This window comes from Candoia aspera, chromosome 13 (assembly GCF_035149785.1).
Source record: "Candoia aspera isolate rCanAsp1 chromosome 13, rCanAsp1.hap2, whole genome shotgun sequence".
Classification (NCBI taxonomy): Eukaryota; Metazoa; Chordata; class Lepidosauria; order Squamata; family Boidae; genus Candoia; species Candoia aspera.
Window position 1 is genome coordinate 5,453,715 of NC_086165.1, and position 6,536 is coordinate 5,460,250.

The window sequence follows — 6,536 nt, forward strand, 5'->3', positions numbered from 1 at the left end:
GGATTAAATGAGAGACATTTGAAGAAAGTAAAAATATATCCATAAAGGTTAATACAGAACTAGCTCAGTCCTTTAAGATACAGACTGTTGATCCATCTTCTCCATTTTGGTACAATATGTTATTTTAATACATTGATATTTATATAATATATTTAGATTCTTAATTATTGTTTAGGTGCCTTAGAGGAAAAAAAGATATTCTACCAATATTACAGGTAGTTCTCACTTAATGACCATCTGTTTAGTGATGGTTCAGACTTATGACGGTACTGATAAAACCAACGTACAACCAACACTCACATGACGGTCACAGCATCCCTGCAGTAACGTGATCACAATTTGGGCGCTTGGCAACCAGTTCACGTTTATGACCGTTGCAGCATCATGCGGTCACATGATGTCCTAACAGCCAGGAACCACGCTGAGACGAGGAGTAGGTCTCTAGTGTTTTATTCCTGCTACATTAGACAGACAATCCTAACAAACTGAAGAAGCGTGGGAAAACCCAGACAGATAAACCCCAAAAGTCAAGGCGGGTCTGATCTGTGTCTCTTTGAATGGCTGCTCAACTCCCACTACTACGCCTGCGTTTTCCCCCGGGATAGGGGCCCCCTCCTGCTCGCCCTCAGTGCTCATGACACATAATTACCATTTTAGGCCTTTCCAGCTGGCTTCTGGCAAGCAAAATCAATGGGGAACTATGTGATTAACTTAAGAACCATGTGGTTCACTTAATGACCATGATGATTCCTCCACAAAAAAGGTAAAATTGGGTCAGATTCACTTAATGACCGCCTTGCTTAGCAACCAAAATTCTGGTCTCAATTGTGGTCGTTAAGCAAGGACTACCTAAAATTACAGTTCCAGATATTGATGTTACAAATATTATGATTATTCCTTCCTTTAATTTCCCATCTATCAAAAACCTCAAAAGCATTTCCGGTGTACGATAGATGGGCCAAATTCTTCATACTCCTGCTTGCTGACGCATTGTTGCTGAAAGAGCGGAAGAGACGCCAAGAGGGAACCCCCGATCCATGCTAAGCACCCGCGATTGGGGGGGGCAATGATCTTGACATCTGTGTTTTTGAAGAGCAGAGGTATGATATCTGCCTGCAGCCTTTCAGCAATGCCAGGGAACATGGAGGTCCCCCTGCCAACACTATATTTTTAACCATTATATGGCGGAGGTCCCGGTCACACTTCATTATAGCATCAAAGATAGTCTCATGGATGCCACAATTCATATAACCCAACAATTCGGGTCGGAAGAGGGCTTCGGGGCACCTGAAACGTTCCGTGCTGATGGTGATCACTTGCCCGTCAGGTAGCTCATACTGCTTCTCCAAAGAGGAGGGTGCAGCAATGGCCATTTCCTTCTCAAAGTCCAGGGCAACATAGCAAAACTTCTCCTTGATGTCTTCCACAATTTCCTTCTCTCCTGGACTGATGCGGTAGCCTCTTTCATTCAGCATTTGCGTAAGGGAGTCAGTCAGGGCATCGCCACCCATGTCCAGGCGGAGGACTGCGTGGGGGATAGCATGACCCTCGTTGATGGGGACAGGATCCATTCGATCGTGCCTTATATCCATAACCATTCCAGTGGTCCGGCCAGAAGCAAACAGCGCGAGAACGGCTTGGATGGCCAAGTACATGGCCGGCACATTGAAGCTCTCAAACATAATCTGTGTCGTCTTCTCCCGGCCGGATTTGCAGTTCAGGGGACACTCAGTTAGCAAGACTGGATGGTCCTCTGGGGCTACCTGCAATTCGTTGTAGAAAACGTAGTGCCAAATCTTCTCCATCTCCTCCCAGTTCTCAATACAGCCACTTGGAATGGGGTACCTCAAGGTCAGGGTGTCCCTTTTGTTCCAGGCATCGCTGCCCACATAGTAGGCCTTTCTGGTTGCGTCTTCCCCGGCACTCTGCTGCAAGGGCCGCCCCACGATGGAGGGAAACACTGTTCGGGGAAGATCCTCTCCTGCAAATCCTGCTCGGCAGGTTCTAGCGCTATTGTCCACCACCACCGCCATCTCGCTGTTGGCCATGATTGGTAAACTATGAGAGAACCAGGCAGATCAATTAATGGCAGAGTTACTATCTCCCTGGGCTGTGTATCCTGCAAGTTCAGCATCTTGATCAACGGATGCGAGAACCTAAAGGAATCTCTCTCTTTTTGGACCATTCCAGGTCCCCGTATTCAGAGGAGAAAACCCGTCGAGTTGGGAGCTCTCTGGATAACTGGCACTTTTAGGAGAGAAGAGCGGGAAGAGATCCATTTAATTGGCCCAGCCTTAGTAGGGTGGGTCGCCAGAGGGTCCAGTCCAACATGCAATCCCCAAATACCACTTTTGCAGCTGCCCAATTACGTTTGCTAAAAACTGGTGGCCCAGTTCCTGATTATCTTGGTAAGTAAAGGTAAAGATTTGCCTTGACATTAAGTCCAGTCGTGTCCGACTCTAGGGGGCGGTGCTCATCTCCGTTTCAAAGCCGAAGAGCCGGCGTTTGTCCGTAGACACTTCCTCCGTAGTCGTGTGGCCAGCATGACTACACGGAACGCCGTTACCTGCCCGCCGAAGCGGTACCTATTAATCTACTCACATTTGCATGTTTTCAAACTGCTAGGTTGGCAGGAGCTGGGACTAGCAACAGGAGCTCACCCGTCACGCAGATTCGAACCGCCGACCTTCCGATCGGCAAGCTCAGCAGCTCAGCGGTTTAACCCGCAACACCACCACGTCCCTCAATTATCTTGGAAAGAAACCTAAAAAAGAGGGCTGTGCTACTTCCCGCAGAAAAATCTTCTGGATGACCATTAAAAGGAGCTGCAGAAAACAACTTCAGGGGAATATTGATTGGACCGCAAGGTCTGCCTGAGCTCCATCTGGATGGAGTTTATTCTTACCTCAACCTTCGGCGGTTAGCTCTGCACTTAATTCCACAATTGTCTCTGCGAGTATCAAATCCTTTCTTTTGCTTTGACTTCCTTCCACTGGTATTTATCTGTTTCCTGCTCGTTTGCCCTTTGATCCTAGAATTAGACTTCTCTGTGAACAACAGCGAACAGAGGCTGTGTCATGACAGGCTGCTTGTGCAAATACGTAAATATCATTAAAACCTGAATGATCTCTGTTCACTGGGATGGAAAACTGTGCTATAACCAAATAAGGCTAAATAGGAGCATTTGCCAGCAATATACCTTTGGATGAATTCCAACAACCCTTCTGTGTATTTCAAGACCATTTCCTGGTGCTTGCTCAGTTTCTGAGAGTGGTATCAATAATGGGACGTCATGGAGGAGTGGTTGTTAAATTAATCAAGATATGCCTATTAGAGATCTTGACGGATTGCATAAGGTTAATTTCCTAATGGACATAACTAAAGCATTTATTAAAATCAAGTGTTGGTAGTTTCTGGAAAACAGGAAGGAAAAGAAGGGAGAAAGGCAAAGGGGGAAAGGGGAAGGAAGGAAGGGAGAAAGGCAAAGGGAGAAAGGGGAAGGAAGGAAGGAAGGAAGGAAGGAAGGAAGGAAGGAAGGAAGGAAGGGAGAAAGGCAAAGGGGAGGGAGAAAGGGGAAGGAAGGAAGGGAGAAAGGCAAAGGGGAGGGAGAAAGGGGAAGGAAGGAAGGGAGAAAGGCAAAGGGGAGGGAGAAAGGGAAGGAAGGAAGGGAGAAAGGCAAAGGGAGAAAGGGGAAGGAAGGAAGGGAGAAAGGCAAAGGGGGAAAGGGGAAGGAAGGAAGGGAGAAAGGCAAAGGGAGAAAGGCAAAGGGGGAAAGGGGAAGGAAGGAAGGGAGAAAGGCAAAGGGGGAAAGGGGAAGGAAGGGAGAAAGGCAAGGGAGGGAGAAAGGGGAAGGAAGGAAGGGAGAAAGGCAAAGGGAGAAAGGGGAAGGAAGGAAGGGAGAAAGGCAAAGGGGGAAAGGGGAAGGAAGGAAGGGAGAAAGGCAAAGGGGGAAAGGGGAAGGGAGGAAGGGAGAAAGGCAAAGGGAGAAAGGGGAAGGAAAGAAGGGAGAAAGGCAAAGGGGGAAAGGGGAAGGAAAGAAGGGAGAAAGGCAAAGGGAGAAAGGGGAAGGAAGGAAGGAAGGAAGGAAGGAAGGAAGGAAGGAAGGGAGAAAGGGAAGGAAGGAAGGGAGAAAGGCAAAGGGGAGGGAGAAGGGGAAGGAAGGAAGGGAGAAAGGCAAAGGGGAGGGAGAAAGGCAAAGGGAGAAAGGGAAGGAAGGAAGGGAGAAAGGCAAAGGGGGAAAGGGGAAGGAAGGAAGGGAGAAAGGCAAAGGGAAAGGGGAAGGAAGGGAGAAAGGGAGAAAGGCAAGGGAGGGAGAAAGGGGAAGGAAGGAAGGGAGAAAGGCAAAGGGAGAAAGGGGAAGGAAGGAAGGGAGAAAGGCAAAGGGGGAAAGGGAAGGAAGGAAGGGAGAAAGGCAAAGGGAGAAAGGGGAAGGAAGGAAAGAAGGAAGGAAGGGAGAAAGGCAAAGGGGGAAAGGGGAAGGAAGGAAGGAAGGAAGGAAGGAAGGAAGGAAGGCAAAGGGAGAAAGGGGAAGGAAGGAAGGGAGAAAGGCAAAGGGGAGGGAGAAAGGGAAGGAAGGAAGGGAGAAAGGCAAAGGGGAGGGAGAAAGGGGAAGGAAGGAAGGGAGAAAGGCAAAGGGGAGGGAGAAAGGGGAAGGAAGGAAGGGAGAAAGGGGAAGGAAGGAAGGGAGAAAGGCAAAGGGGGAAAGGGGAAGGAAGGAAGGGAGAAAGGCAAAGGGGGAAAGGGGAAGGGAGGAAGGGAGAAAGGCAAAGGGAGAAAGGGGAAGGAAAGAAGGGAGAAAGGCAAAGGGGGAAAGGGGAAGGAAAGAAGGGAGAAAGGCAAAGGGAGAAAGGGGAAGGAAGGAAGGAAGGAAGGAAGGAAGGAAGGGAGAAAGGGGAAGGAAGGAAGGGAGAAAGGCAAAGGGGAGGGAGAAAGGGGAAGGAAGGAAGGGAGAAAGGCAAAGGGGAGGGAGAAAGGGGAAGGAAGGAAGGGAGAAAGGCAAAGGGGAGGGAGAAAGGCAAAGGGAGAAAGGGGAAGGAAGGAAGGGAGAAAGGCAAAGGGGGAAAGGGGAAGGAAGGAAGGGAGAAAGGCAAAGGGGAAAGGGGAAGGAAGGGAGAAAGGGAGAAAGGCAAGGGAGGGAGAAAGGGGAAGGAAGGAAGGGAGAAAGGCAAAGGGAGAAAGGGGAAGGAAGGAAGGGAGAAAGGCAAAGGGGGAAAGGGGAAGGAAGGAAGGGAGAAAGGCAAAGGGAGAAAGGGAAGGAAGGAAAGAAGGAAGGAAGGGAGAAAGGCAAAGGGGGAAAGGGGAAGGAAGGAAGGAAGGAAGGAAGGAAGGCAAAGGGAGAAAGGGGAAGGAAGGAAGGGAGAAAGGCAAAGGGGAGGGAGAAAGGGGAAGGAAGGAAGGGAGAAAGGCAAAGGGGAGGGAGAAAGGGGAAGGAAGGAAGGGAGAAAGGGGAAGGAAGGAAGGGAGAAAGGCAAAGGGGGAAAGGGGAAGGAAGGAAGGGAGAAAGGCAAAGGGGGAAAGGGGAAGGAGGAAGGGAGAAAGGCAAAGGGAGAAAGGGGAAGGAAAGAAGGGAGAAAGGCAAAGGGGGAAAGGGGAAGGAAGAAGGGAGAAAGGCAAAGGGAGAAAGGGGAAGGAAGGAAGGAAGGAAGGAAGGAAGAAGGAAGGAAGGAGAAAGGGGAAGGAAGGAAGGGAGAAAGGCAAAGGGGAGGGAGAAAGGGGAAGGAAGGAAGGGAGAAAGGCAAAGGGAGGGAGAAAGGGGAAGGAAGGAAGGGAGAAAGGCAAAGGGGAGGGAGAAGGCAAAGGGAGAAAGGGAAGGAAGGAAGGGAGAAAGGCAAAGGGGGAAAGGGAAGGAAGGAAGGGAGAAAGGCAAAGGGGGAAAGGGGAGGAAGGGAGAAGGGAGAAAGGCAAGGGAGGAGAAAGGGGAAGGAAGGAAGGGAGAAAGGCAAAGGGAGAAAGGGGAAGGAAGGAAGGAGAAAGGCAAAGGGGGAAAGGGGAAGGAAGGAAGGGAGAAAGGCAAAGGAGAAAGGGAAGGAAGGAAAGAAGGAAGGAAGGGAGAAAGGCAAGGGGGAAAGGGGAAGGAAGGAAGGAAGGAAGGAAGGAAGGCAAAGGGAGAAAGGGGAAGGAAGGAAGGGAGAAAGGCAAAGGGAGGAGAAAGGGGAAGGAAGGAAGGGAGAAAGGCAAAGGGGAGGGAGAAAGGGGAAGGAAGGAAGGGAGAAAGGCAAAGGGGAGGAGAAAGGGGAAGGAAGGAAGGGAGAAAGGGGAAGGAAGGAAGGGAGAAAGGCAAAGGGGAAAGGGAAGGAAGGAAGGGAGAAGGCAAAGGGGAAAGGGGAAGGAGGAAGGGGAGAAAGGCAAAGGGAGAAAGGGGAAGGAAAGAAGGGAGAAAGGCAAAGGGGGAAAGGGGAAGGAAAGAAGGGAGAAAGGCAAAGGGAGAAAGGGGAAGGAAGGAAGGAAGGAAGGAAGGAAGGAAGGAAGGGAGAAAGGGGAAGGAAGGAAGGGAGAAAGGCAAAGGGGAGGGAGAAAGGGGAAGGAAGGAAGGGAGA

At 50.1% G+C, this 6,536-nt stretch overlaps 1 pseudogene; it reads right to left on the reverse strand.

The window, feature by feature from the left end:
* Positions 1–770: 770 nt before the first annotated feature.
* On the reverse strand, positions 771–2,134 carry LOC134504792 (actin, clone 302-like; annotated as a pseudogene).
* Between the last annotated feature and the right edge of the window lie 4,402 nt (positions 2,135–6,536).